This window comes from Ursus maritimus (genome assembly GCF_017311325.1).
Source record: "Ursus maritimus isolate PB19 chromosome X unlocalized genomic scaffold, ASM1731132v1 scaffold_X1, whole genome shotgun sequence".
NCBI lineage: Eukaryota > Metazoa > Chordata > Mammalia > Carnivora > Ursidae > Ursus > Ursus maritimus.
Window position 1 is genome coordinate 110,441,548 of NW_024423319.1, and position 13,999 is coordinate 110,455,546.

Here is a 13,999-nt window from a genome sequence, read left to right on the forward strand (position 1 = left end):
GCTTATTTTGTTTTAATTCCAGTATAGTTAACATTTGTTGAAACAAATGTTATTAAATTTTTAAAATTTTTTTAATTTTTAAAAAAGATTTTATTTATTTGAGAGAGAGAGAGAGAGAGACCACAGGCAGGGGGAGCAGCAGGCAGAGGGAGAAGCAGGCTCCCTGCTGAGTAGGGAGCCTGATGCAGGGCTCTATCCCAGGACCCTGGGATCATGGCCTGAGCGGAAGACAGCTGCTTAACGGACTGAGCCATCCAGACGTTCCCTTAAAAATTTTTTAATTGAGATATAACATACATAAAATGCACAAATCTGTAGTGTACAGCTTGATTAGTTTTTACTTATGTCTACACCTGTGTTACCACGACCCAGATCAATACACAAGATATTTCCAGCATCTCCGAAGTCCCTTTCATGTCCCTAGTCAGTATCCCATTTCCCAAGGGTAACTACTATTCTGACTGCCAGAACTATAGATTAGTTTTGTCTAAAAAGATTAAAAAGAAAAAAGCCAGATATCGCTGATAACCTCCTAGTTACCTAAATATAGTGGAGTTTTCTCGGGCTTTGATTGGTGGATAACGCCTCCTACTTGCAATTCCAAGTTTATCTTTTTTTTTTTTTTAAGATTTTATTTATTTATTTGAGAAGGGGGGAGGGAGAGCACGAGCAGGGGGAGGGGCAGAGGGAGCCGCATGTGGGACTCGATCTCCCGACTGTGGGATCATGACCTGAGCCGAAGGCAGTAGCCTAACCAACTAAGCCACCCAGGCGCCCCCAATTTTTTTCTTTTTTAAGACCGAGTTTATCTTGTTTCATGTCTAGCTTCTCTTTCTCCCATCCTCTAAGTTTAGATGAATACCAATGTCCCGGTTACTAACGTATTCACTCTGGGCTTCAAGCCCACCCTTTCTCCCCTCACTTGGTGAAACTGGAGTGGATCCCTGCAAAGCACATTTTCTTCTGCGGAAACTGGCTCTAGGTTAGGCTCTGTCAATAGAGGGCGCAGGAGGACTTTTCTACTTCCTGTTTGCTTATTTGTTTCTTCGCGTTGCTGTGATTGGCTTGCTTGGCTCCGGGTGCAATGGGTCCCCGCAGTGTTCTCTGTGCGGTGGGCTACCCTTAACAGTTCTGCCGAGCTGCCTCCAGTGCGTCTCTTCCTCACTCTTTCGGTGGATGATGTGTTCCTGCAGCAGTGGCACCAACTATCCAGAGGTCTGAATCTCAGCTCTGCGGGGGTGAGGGTGGGGGGACTCCTCGAATTTTCTGAGGTACTTCTTTGTTCACTTTTACCTCAGCCCTGGAAGTGGCAGCCTCTCTCCGCAGTAATGATTTCTGTTACGCCTTGTAGGTCTTTGCATTTCAGTAGTCAACCACCCGTTGTCTAGTTAACAATTCTTTATATTCAGCTTTCACTGTTGGGATCACTGGTGTGGTTCCTGTTTCCTGCCGGGACCCAGATTCTGCTTTTGATCTAACCTCCTCTTTCTCTATACCTCTCTATTACAAATCTCCCCCAAATCCATGACTTTGAAATTTTTATCTGCATTTGTACCTTTCCCTAAGATTCCAGCTTAACATGACCCGCTGTAAGCTGGCTCTGATTTTCCTCCACCACCTCCTTCTCCTGCTGTGATATTGTGATTTATAACAAGAAGTATCTATTTGGTCTTCCACTCGTTCCTGGCACAGAGGTCCTAAAGCCCTTGGAATTTCCTGTGATAAGAGCCACAAAGGTGTCTTTAGTTATGTTAATGGTTGCTTTTGGAAAGCCCTTAGGTAACTGGAATGGGGGCTGGTTACCAGGGGAACCAACCTGTGATTAGTGGGTTAGAATTTGTATTATCCAGTCCCCCCAAACTTCGGGGAAGGGGGGGGGCTGGAGGTGGAATCAATTGCCGATGGCCAATGAGTTAATTAATCATGCCTAGGTAATGAATCCTCCATAAAAACCCAAAGTGGGGACGCCTGGGTGGCTCAGTCGGTTAAGCGTCTGCCTTCGGCTCAGGTCATGAGCCCCGGGGTCCTGGAATTGAGCCCCGCATGGGGCTCTCTGCTCCCCCTGCTTGTGCTCTCTCTCAAATAAATAAATAAAATCTTTAAAAACCACACACAGAACCCAAAGGGACAGGGTTCAAAGAGCTTCTGGTTTGGTGAGCATGTGGCTGTGCGGGAGTAGTGGCCCCTGGAGAGGGCAGGGCAGCTCCGCGCCCTTTCCCCGCGCCTTGCCTTGTGCATTTCTTCCATCGGGCTGTTCCCAATTTACAGCCTTTTATAATACCCTGGCAATCTAGTGAGTCAAATGTTTCCTGAGTTCTGTGAGCCGCTCTAGCAAATTAATTGTATCAAGGAGGGGGGTCCTGGGAACTTCTGATTTATAGGCAGTTGGTCAGAAGTACAGGTAACAATCTGAATTTGCAGTTGGCATCCTGAATGGCAGATGGTCGTTGGAACCCTCCAATTTGTGGCTGGTGGGGTCAAAAGCACAGGTGATAATCTGGATTTGTGAGTGGCATCTAAAGTGTGGGGAATGGGCAGTCCTATAGGACTGAACCCTTAACCTGTGGAATCAATGTTACATCCAGGTAGATCGTGTCAGGATCGAGCGAAATTGTAGTATACCCAGCTGGTGTCTGCACTGTTTGTTGGTGTGGGGGGAATCTACCCACACACATTGAAATTGGTGACCAAAACCCTAATCACCTGAATTCCTTTTTTTAAAAAAATATTTATTTATTTGAGAGGGAGAGAAAAAGAGAGCATGAGTGGGGGGGGGGCGGTTAGAGGGAGAGAGAGAAGCAGGCTCCCAGTTGACCAGGGAGCCCAATATGGGGCTCCATCCCAGGACCCTGAGATCATGACCAGAGCTGAAGGCAGATGCTTAACTTACTGAGCCACCCAGGTGCCCCTCTACCTGAATTCCTTATTTCTGTCAAATATACAGTACTGGTTTGCAAGTCACAAACCTAAGTCATCTATGAATATTGAAACCAAAGAAGAGGGAAGTATCAGTTATGGCATCCTATCTTTTAATTCTCTTCTACAACTCTTATAATTGTCCCTCCCTATCCTTCCCATTGTGACTGTTTTAAGTTGACTACTCATTACAGGTTTCTAGTGTATAAACTCTACACATACTCCAGTTACTGAAAAAGAGCAGCTCTAATCAGATCATTCTCAAAAACCTATAGTGGCTCCCCATTTTCTGGTGAATAACATCCAAACTCCATTACCTGTCATTTAAGGACCTCCACAAAATGGAATCAGTTTGCTTTTACCATATCACAATGCTGTATGCTCTTTGCTCCAGCAAGTGGAATGATTTGGTGTTTCCTACACGTCTCACCAATTTCTTCACTCTTGTGCTTTTGCCTGAAAAAGCCCTTTGGAGCTTCCCCAATGAAGTCTTTCCCAGTGCATCCTTTTGTCTAGAAAGAAATTCCTCTCTTTGCTTAACTCTCTGTGAACTCTTGACCTATACCTGTTCCAACATCTCAAGTCATATCCCAGTATTCGGTGGGGACAGGGTCAGTTATATCCTGGCTGGCCGGGAGGCGGGGCCTGGACCTGACCCCTCCCTAGCTGTGGGACAACAGCTTGGGGGAGCTGGGATGACTGGAGGTCGACATAGGAAGGGGCTTGAGGTCTAAGAACAATTATGGTTGAGTCGGATAGAAACAGGGCATAGGGGACCCAGGATGAAGTAGTAGGCATCCTCAGTAAATCACAGTAATCCCAGGAAGGTGCAATTTGAACGTGCACAGATGTGGCATCAGAGAGTGTCAGCAGGAAGAACTAACAAGCGTCCATCTGGTAGCTGCAGTTCGGGGACAGTTCAGGAGCAGTGCTCTGGTTCAAGGACCCCAAGCCAAAGAAAAGACATTATACTGTGAAAGTTACTAGAATCAGAAACGAGGGGCAGAGGCCAAGATACAAGATAGAATCCATTGATAAGGCCTGGAGCCTCCAGGAGGGGACTGAGATGTTAAGCAAGTTTTCAGAACAGGAACTCTGGTGCAGTGAAAAAGTCAGAATCCTGTATATAAGAATTAAGGCCCCACGACAGAGCCAAATGATGAGGAAGGGCACCCGGGTGCTTATGTCCAGCCTTCCAGGGGCTGGAGTCTTGTTAATTGCTTCCTGCCTTAAGTCAGATTCATCCTGGGATCTGAATCAATGTTGATTTTATAGGTGTGGGCAAGACCTGACACATTCTTTTCTCTCTTACAATTACTTCTGCTAAATATATTTACCTCCTCCACTGGTCTGCATGTTTTTGAGGCCAGGGTTTCCTCTAGTTCACCCGTATCTCCCATTGTACGTAGTTCAGTGCATTGCACGTAGTGAAAGTGGCTGGTAAGTGTTTGGTGAGCCAGGAAAGGTATAGGCCTGGATCTCCGGAGTAGAGAGATGGGGAATGAGGGTGTGGTTGTTGGGGATGAAGAAGGAGCTGAGGACTCAAAAAGCATAGTCCTGGAGCACCTGGTCGGCTCAGTCGGTAGAGCATGTGACTCTTTATCTCGGGGTCTTGAGTTCAAGCTCCTCTTTTGAGGGTAGAGTTTTCTTCAAATCAATCAAATCAAATCAAATCAAAGAGCATAGTCCTGGTCCCAAAGATCTGCACAGGCAATGAGGTGAGATGAGAAATCAGGGCCAGGGAAGTGAGAGAGATGCCAGGCTAGAGGAGGTTAAGCAGGGTAAGCTGTGTTGAGGGGATGGAATCCCCCCCTCGCCAGCACAATTGGGAGAGAAGAGGACTTGTGCGGGTCCCCCTGGGTAGCTATTTGTATGAAGGAGATTATATATGTAGAGTTTATATGTATATGTATGTACACACACACACACACACACACACACACACACACACACACACGGAGCAAGAGAGATGTGAGAAAGTGGCCAGAAGTGAAAACTTAGTAAATATGTAAATTAGAGGATAATTATATGCACAGCACAGTGATTATTTACCTTAGGAAAAGATCTGTTATAAGGTTGCTATTAAAAACAACGGGTGCCTGGGTGGCTCAGTTGGTAAATCGTCTGCCTTTGGCTCAGGTCATGATCGCAGGGTCCTGGGATCAAGTTCGGCATGGGGTTCCCTGCTCAGTGGGGAGTCTGCTTCTCCCTCTGCCTGCCGCTCCCCCCGCTTGTGTTCTCTCTCTCAAATAAATAAATAAATAAATAAATAAAATATTTAAAAACAGCAACAACAATAACAAAAGGCAAGATCTAGTAAGACATTTGAAATTTGACTTCACTACCAGTGGCAAAAAAAAAATTGTGTACAGTTTTTCAGAAATACATCTACAAGTTCAATGAGTTTGTTCTTATTTTTCCATTTTCTTTAATTATGAACTGTTTGACATGTAATATGTTTTCAATGGACTTTTGATACACAGATTTGGATTAATTATAATTCTTGGCTGAAGACAACTATCATCATTGGTCCATTCATAACCCTTTCCAACTATGTCTTTCAATCTATGTACTTATCCCTCCATCTATCTAAAATTACAGGTAAATAGGGGCACCTAGTTGGCACTCTCAGTGGAGCATGAGACTCTTGATCTCAGGGTCATGAGTTCAAACCCTACTTTGGGCATAGAACTTTATACTTAAAGAAAAAATTATAAGCAAATAAGCATCAGCGAACCTACCACCCACTGTGAGAGCTAGGACTTAGTCAACAATGTTCATCCAACTAAATGGTCTTCAGCCATTTCATCACTCTGCTCCTGAGCTGAGATAACCGTCTGAATCCTATGTTAGTCATTCTCTTGCTTTCCTTGATCTATCTATATTCAGACCTAAAAGTCCATCTTTAATTTTAGTTGTTTTTAACTTTTTTAAGGTTTTTTTTTTCTTTTCTTTTTTTTTTTTAGGTAATCTCTATACCCAACATGGGACTGGAACTCATGACTCTGAAATCAAGAGTCACATGCTCTTCTGATTGAGCCAACCAGGTGCCCCAGTTTTTGTTTTTATTTCTGTTTTCAAGATTTTATTTATTTATTTGACAGAGACATAGTGAGAGAGGGAACACAAGCAGGGAGCGTGCGAGAGGGAGGAGCAGGCTTCCTACGGAGCAGGGAGCCTGATGCAAGGCTTGATCCCAGGACCCTGGGATCGTGACCTGAGCTGAAGGCAGATGCTTAAAGACTGAGCCACCCAGGCACCCCAACCCCAGTTGTTTTTAACTTTTAAAAAGAAGATCTAGTTGTATGGAATAGTTGCAGACTTGATCTGCTTAGTATTATATTGCTCGGACTTGTCCTTGTTGGTGTGTGTTGCTGTGGTTTATTTTGATGGGGTATAATAAGCCATTGTATGAATATACTATGGTTGATCAATCCACTCTGCTGTCAATGAATATTAGGTTGTTTTCAGATTTTTGCTGTTGTGAACAATGCCACTATGACCATATGTGTACGTGTCTCCTGAGATACTTATATAAGATTTTCTGTGATATATTTAGGACTAGAATTACTGGATCGTAGAGCATGTGACTGTTCAACTTCATGGTATAAGAGTAAACTATTTCCTAAGATGGTTATATGAATATGCTCTCCTAACAGCAATATATAAAAGATTCTCTTGATCTATATCCTTTTCAACACTTGGTATTATCAGACGTTTAAATTTTTGCCAACCAGTGGGTGTAAAATAGCATCACGTTGTGGTTTGATTTGAATTTCCCTGATCATTAATGGTGTTTAACATCTACTAACATGTCCATTGGTCGCATGTGTTTTCTCTTCTGTGACGCGTCTATTTATGCCTGTCTTAGTCCCTTCAGGCTGCTGTAACAGAATATGGTAGACTAGGTGGCTTATAAACAACAGAAATTTATTTCTCATGGTTCTGGAGGCTGAGAAGTCCAAGATCAAGGTGCCGGCAGATTTGGTGTCTGGTGAGAGCCTGCTTCCTGTTTTGTATGTGACCATCTTCTCATTGTGGATGGAAAGGGAGTTCTCTGGGGTCTTTTTAATGAAGGCGCCAATCTCATTCATGAGGGCTCCACCCTCATGACCTAGTCACCTCCCAAAGGCTCCACATCTTTACACCATCACATTGACGGTTACGATTTCAACATACGAGTTTTGGGGGGGACACAAGCATTTAGTCCATAACAGTGAATTTTGTCCATTTTCCTATTTGGTTGCTTGTGTTGTTCTTATTCATTTGTGGGGGTTCTCTATATATTCTAGTTGTCTTAATTGCAAATATCTTCTCCTGGTTTGTAATTCAGGAGGAGGGCTATATCTGGGCTCGCTGGTCTATTCTAGTACCATATCATTGTCCTAATTACTATAACTTCATAATTAGTCCTGAGATCTGGGAGACCAATCTGTTCTACTTCAGAAGTATTCTGGCTATTTTTGGTTCCTTCCTTTTAAAGCTACAAAGCTGTTGTTCTCATCTGGGAGTGATATTATCATCCCCTCCCCCTGGGACATCGGCAGTGTCCATAGTCATTTTTGATTGTCACGACTTGGGGTGGGAGGATGGGTTTCTACTGGCATATAGTAGGTAGAGACCAGGGATGCTGCAGACATCCTACAATGCGAAAGTACAACTCCCCGGGACAAAAAGTTATTTGGCCCCAAATGTCAACACTGTCAAGGGTGAGAAACCCTGATACAAAGTTTAGAATCAGCTTATCAGGAAAGGAACCCCCTGGAATTTTTTTTTTTTTTAGATTTATTTATTTATTTGAGAGTAAGAGAGCGAGTGGGTTGGTGGAGGGGAAGGCAGAGAGAGGGAAAGAGTCTCCAGCAGACTCCCCGCTGGACGTGGTGCTGGATGTGGGGCTCGACCTCACAACCCTGAGATCATGACCCAAACTAAAAACAAAAGTTGGATGCCCAACCAACTGCACCACCCCGGTCCCTGCCGCTGCCCCCCCCACTGGAATTTTGATTGGAATTGCACTGAATCTACAGATACTGAATATCTGAGTCATTTCTAAGTGTGTTTCCTTTTTTTCAAGAACCAACTTTCAGCTTTGTTAGTCTATCCTATTTTTGTTTTTTATTTCATTGATATTCTCACTTGCTTTTATTTTTTCTTTCCGTCTGCTTTCCTTGGATTTATTCTTTCTTTTTTTAACTTCTTAAGTTGGATAATTAATTGATTTTAAGTCTTTCCTTTTTTCTACGCTAGGCATCTAGGGCTATAAAAGTTAAGTTATAAAGCGTAACAATAAAATTAATATCTGGGAACCAACTACCTATCTTTTGTTTTCTGATTCTGAACACTTCCTTCTCATCTTTTCCTTATTAATAGCATATTTGCCACTTCTCTTTTTGTTACCCATTCCTTATCCTTATAGGACTGTTATTTCTTCATAGGTGTGTGGTCTTTTGTCTGGGGGTTTCTTTTTCTTTTTTTTTTTTTTAAGATTTATTTATTTATTTATTTGACAGACATAGAGACAGCCAGCGAGAAAGGGAACACAAGCAGGGGGAGTGGGAGAGGAAGAAGCAGGCTCACAGCAGAGGAGCCTGATGTGGGGCTCGATCCCATAACGCCGGGATCACGCCCTGAGCCGAAGGCAGACGCTTAACCGTTGTGCCACCCAGGCGCCCCTCTTTTTTTTTTTTTTTTTTTTTTTAAGATTTTAGAAAGAGCACGGGCGAGTGTGTGCATGAGTGGGGGGAGGGGGCAGAGGGAGAGGGAGAGAAAGAAAATTTCAAGCAGACCCCACAATGAGAGCAGAGCCCAATGCAGGGCTCGACCCCACGACCCCACAACCCCAAGACCACTACCTGAGCTGAAATCAAAAGTTGGATGCCCAATCGACTGAGGCACCCAGGCACCCCTTGTCTGGGGTTTCTTATCTGCTTGTTATTGCCATTAAAATACTGTGACTCTGTTGCATCTAGGTCTCATTATTGGTTAGAGTCAACAAGTATGTATTTTATGGTAGGACTTATAGGGTTCAGAAAAATTAGAAAACCTCACTTTTATCCTTAAGGAGGTAATCGTTTTATTCAGAAAGCCAAGACTTAAACACATAGATAACAAAACCAGAAAAATGCGATATAGAATTCTGATTATGTAATCTAGGAATTGGCAAAATTCTCAGCCAAAACCTTACATCAATACTTCTTGTTTTAGCTCCTGATATAGAATAAGGAGATCTTTAGCTGAGTTTCTAAGATGCACAGACTGTTAGATTTACTTATAATGTCATTTCATTTTACCTCTGTTTAAAAATCTAATATTCAATTTTAAGACCAGAAGCAGTTTTGAGATCAAATCATTTATAGCAGTGGTGCTTATCTTTGGCCGCACATCAGAATCCTGAGGAGTTTTAAAAGCATGGCAATGCAATCACTAATAAGAATCACCTGGAGTGCTTGTTTAATGTACATATTCCATACACCTGCTCTGAAGAGTCCCATTTAGTAGGTGGAGGGCAAGGCCCCGGACTCTGAGGGATTAATGAGTGCTCTAGGTGATTCTTCTGATCAAACCAGTTTGGAAAACACTGATTTAGACCAGTGCTTCTCAAACCTTCACATGCACACAGGTTGTCTGGGCCTTTTGTTAAAATGAAGATTCTGCTGATGTGGGTTTATGGGGGGCATGAGATTCTGTGTTGTTGTTGTTGTTGTTGTTTTGTTTTTAAAGATTTTATTTATTTATTTGACAGAGAGAGAGACAGCCAGCGAGAGAGGAAACACAATTGGGGGAGTGGGAGAGGAAGAAGCAGGCTCCCAGCGGAGCAGGGAGCCCGATGTGGGGCTCGATCCCAGGACTCTGGGATCACACCCTGAGCCGAAGGCAGATGCTTAATGACTGAGCCACCCAGGTGCCCCGGATTCTGTGTTTTTAATAAGCACTTGGATGCTGCTGAAGCTGCTGGCCTACCCTTTGAGTAGTAAGGATTTAGAACAATTTTGTTCAGTATGACTTTCTTTGAGGTACAAATGTTTTACACTGTCCAGTACCACAGCCACCAGGCACTTATCGTCACTGGCACATACAGTTGTACAGCACTGAAATGAGGCTAATATGACTAAGGGACTGAATTTTATTTTATTTTATTTTATTTTATTTTATTTTATTTTATTTTTTAAGGGACTGAATTTTAAATTTTATTTCATTTAAATTAATTGAAATTGAAATCGAAATAGCTACATGTGGCTAGTGACTACCATTTTGGCCAGATTTAGAACAAACATTCTTCAGGATAACTTGCTGAAAGAAGTCTAGAATCATTTCAGGTTAGTAAAGTTATGCTCGTTACTCAAAACTTTGATTTAGAAATGAGTATTCTTTTTTTTTTTTAAGATTTTATTTATTTATTGGACAGAGAGAGACAGCGAGAGAGGGAACACAAGCAAGGGGAGTGTGAGAGGGAGAAGCAGGTTTCCTGCCGAGCAGGGAGCATGATGTGGGGCTGGATCCCAGGACGCTGGGATCATGACCTGAGCCGAGGGCAGACGCTTAATAGCTGAGCCACCCAGGTGCCCCTAGAAATCAGTATTCTTATACAGTAAAAACTGTGGGTGTATATTATTCCTGGGAGCCTCAATAGCCATGTTGCCTTTATAGTGCGCTTTCTAGGAAATTTCTGTTTATCTCAGCCTTTGAGATTTGGCTACTAAAATTTGTTTCTCATTTACAAAGTCTTCCAGAGTCATCAACATTTAAGAAAGGGAATTAGGATAACTCATTTATTGAAATATTTGTTGAAAAAACTCCCCCTAAAATCATCCTGAATGTCCAATTCAGAACTAGTAAAACATATTTGGGACTGTTGGCAACTCTATTTACCAAGGGTTTAAAATACTTAAGGCTGTTCACACCAAAAGACATTTGCAGTCATTTCCTTAGAGAGACCGCCAGAAAGCTGGCCCATCCTGCGCTGCCAAAATGTTTTATGAAAATTTAGAGCTTGCCTGTTATTTGTGGAAACTGTGCTAGCAAATGGGTAGACGACAAGGACCTGATTGTTCCTGACACTAAACCTTTAATGTGTTGTGTCGTGCTTTGGAAGCTTGCAGACTTAGGTTTGGTATATTTTCTTTTCCCCTTTCCTAGCTGACACTATATAATAAAAAAGGTTTTGCACTCTGGGTTTACACAAAGCATCCTAACAAAACCACAGCTTTCCATCTTCTTTTCTCAGGCACCTGGGTGGATGTCCCTGGCACTAGACGGGAGAAGAGAGGCCATTGAGAGCACCATGCTATTCAAGACCTGCTGGACCCCAGGCTTTAGACCATGTGGTTGATTGACTTCCTCCCTCTAGATGCCTAGAGGCAAGGTTTGGAAAGACAACTTGCTGAGAATGTATGAAGAAGAGTTTGGTGGAAATTTCCAGAAGCCAGGAGCTAAAGAACTTCTTTAAGAAAAGGAGGAAAATGTTCTCTAAGTGAATTTCATGTTAGCATGTCTAATTTCACTGTGTCCTATATTCAAAGTTTGCAGGATTTTGCATGAAGGGTTATTTTTATTCATTTATATACACACGTAAGGGTCCATTTGCTCAACAAATGAATACCCATTGGTGCCTATAATCAATGTGTTCACTTGATAGCCCTTACCCTTGAGATCACTTGATTATTTGTCTGCAGACTGTATGCTTCTAGCACAGGACCTGGCATGTAGTAGGCTCAGTAAATACTTCTGGCCTGAATGAGAAATGAACGGGCAAGGTGTCTTGTAGATGCATTATGATGCCAGATGCTGGCTTTAGGCAGGCTGTCTGGACCAGCCCGAGAGGGCTTATGGCTGGCTGGTGGGGTTGTTTTCTACTCACTGTACAGTCCAGTGTACTTTAAATTAGTCACATTCCCAGAAAGGGGCAGAGCCAAATTTAATCCAAATCCCCTGACTCCCCATGCTTTCTCTATTATTCTCTATTCAGAAACCGTGTATGTTACAAACAGAGGTACTGCGATAAAACCTGTACAGAATAATTTGAATTGTGGTTGTATCTTTCTGAATTCAAGCCTTTGAATGCCAAAGTGCCCAAAGCATTGCCTTTTATTCTTTCCATTCCCTTGTTCATTAACTCAATGTTACTGTTGTTCTCCATTTTAAAAAATCTTGACAAGAGACTGTGTAGATTCTAAAGCATTCTGAATTTACCCTATTATTTCAAAGAAGTATTTTAAAATATTTTAAAAGAGTAAGCCTTTCTTTTTGAGTTTCTCTATTATGTTTGTTTTGTTTTTTTAATGGGTTTAGACCAGTGTTTCTCAATCTTTTGTTTTCTTTTTTTTATTGAGGTATAATTGACATATGATGTTATATTAGTTTCAGGTGTACAACCTAATGATTCGATATTCGTATATATTGCAAAACGATTGCCACAATAAGTCTAGTTAACCTCCATCAGCACATATAGCTATAAATTTTTTTTCTTGTGATACGAACTTTTAAGATCTGCTCTCTTAGCAACTTTCAAATATACAGTATAGTATTAGTAACCATAGTCCGTACACTGTACATTACACCTCCAAGACTTGTTTATCTTATAACTGGAAATTTGCGTCTTTTGACCACCTTCACCCATTTCAGCCTTCCCTGCGCCCTGCTTCACAACCACCGATGTGTTGTATTTGTGAGTTTGGTTTTTCTAATGTGTGTTTTTCAATGAAGCAGTGTTGATTACACATTTATGCCTTTTGAATTACTTAAAAATGCGTTTGCTCTTCTAGCTGCATCTTTTGAGCATGGTCGTACTTTCTTCTGGAGGTTTTTCTTTATTTTGCCTAAACCCTTTTGAGTTAATGTCAGTCTTAAATCTCCGCTTTGGGCAACCCTTGATGAACTAACAGTGAAGCTTCCCAAACTTTAACCTGCATCAAAACCCCCTAGAGGACTTGTTAAAACTCAGATTGCCAGCCCCCACTTTAGCGTTTCTGGTTCATTGAGTCTGGGGTGAGGCCTGAGACTTGGCATTTCTCTTTCGTTTTTCTTTTTTTCAGATTTTATTTATTTATTTGAGAGAGAGAGCACCAGCAGGGGGAGTGGCAGGGAGAGGGAGAAGGAGACTCCCTACTGAGCAGGGAGCCCAACTCGGGGCTCCATCCCAGGAACCCGAGATGATGACCCGAGCCAAAGGCAGACGTCCAACTGACTGAGCCACCCAGCCATCCCCAGAGACTTGGCATTTCTGATAAGTTTCCAGGTGAAGCAGATACTGCTGGTCTGAGGACCACACTTTGAGAACTGCTGGCCTGAAAGATTGAGGCACTGCACATCAACATCTGCTGATATCATAAAATGAGAGACAACCAGGCATTATGTGCCTCCTGATGGAAGAACACAGTATGTACTACCCAGGAAGCAGTCTTGTAGGAAAAAAAAAATAGAACTCGAATCTTACCAAGCTCTAAATTACCAATCTAAAGTAACGCATTAAACTATGGGGACGCAATTAGCAAAGTCTAGACCATGGGAAACCAAGATTCTTCAGCTAATAAATTGCAGGGAAAAAAGAGAGATGGAGGAGGAATCTATAGATTAAAAGAGACCTCGAAGGTGTATCATTCAATTGCAGTGTGTGGACCTTATTTGCATCCTTTTTTTCCTTTTAACCTAAGGTGTAAAAAGATACATGATATTTTATGGGGCAATTGAAAATTTGAATAGTGAATGGATATTTGATGATGTTGAGAAATTATTTCTAATTATGTATTGAAATCTAATTATTTTTAATTACGGTATTGTGGTAGACAGGATAATGCCTTTCCCCTACATCCTAATCCCTGGAACCTGTGAATATGTGGCAAAAGGGACTTTGCAGATGTGATTAAGGATCTTGGATGGGGACATTATTTGGATTATCCAGGTGTGTCCAGTATCCTCACAGGGTCCTTGTGAAGGAAAGAGGGTAACGTTAGGAGAGTCAGAGGCAGAGGAGATGTGACAACTGAAGCAAAGGTCGGAGTGAGAGAGAGGGAGATTGGCAGATGCTATACTGCTGGCTTGGAAGATGGAGGAAGCAACCACAAGCCAAAGAACGCAGGTGCTTTCT

The 13,999-nt window shown here is 42.3% G+C and overlaps 1 long non-coding RNA gene across 1 annotated transcript; it reads left to right on the forward strand.

Moving 5' to 3' along the window:
• The first annotated feature begins 1,062 nt into the window (after positions 1-1,062).
• On the forward strand, positions 1,063-11,939 carry LOC103668160. The gene is made up of 2 exons (XR_569949.2): positions 1,063-1,215; positions 11,141-11,939. It is a non-coding gene; the product is annotated as an uncharacterized LOC103668160 (long non-coding RNA).
• Positions 11,940-13,999: the final 2,060 nt, after the last annotated feature.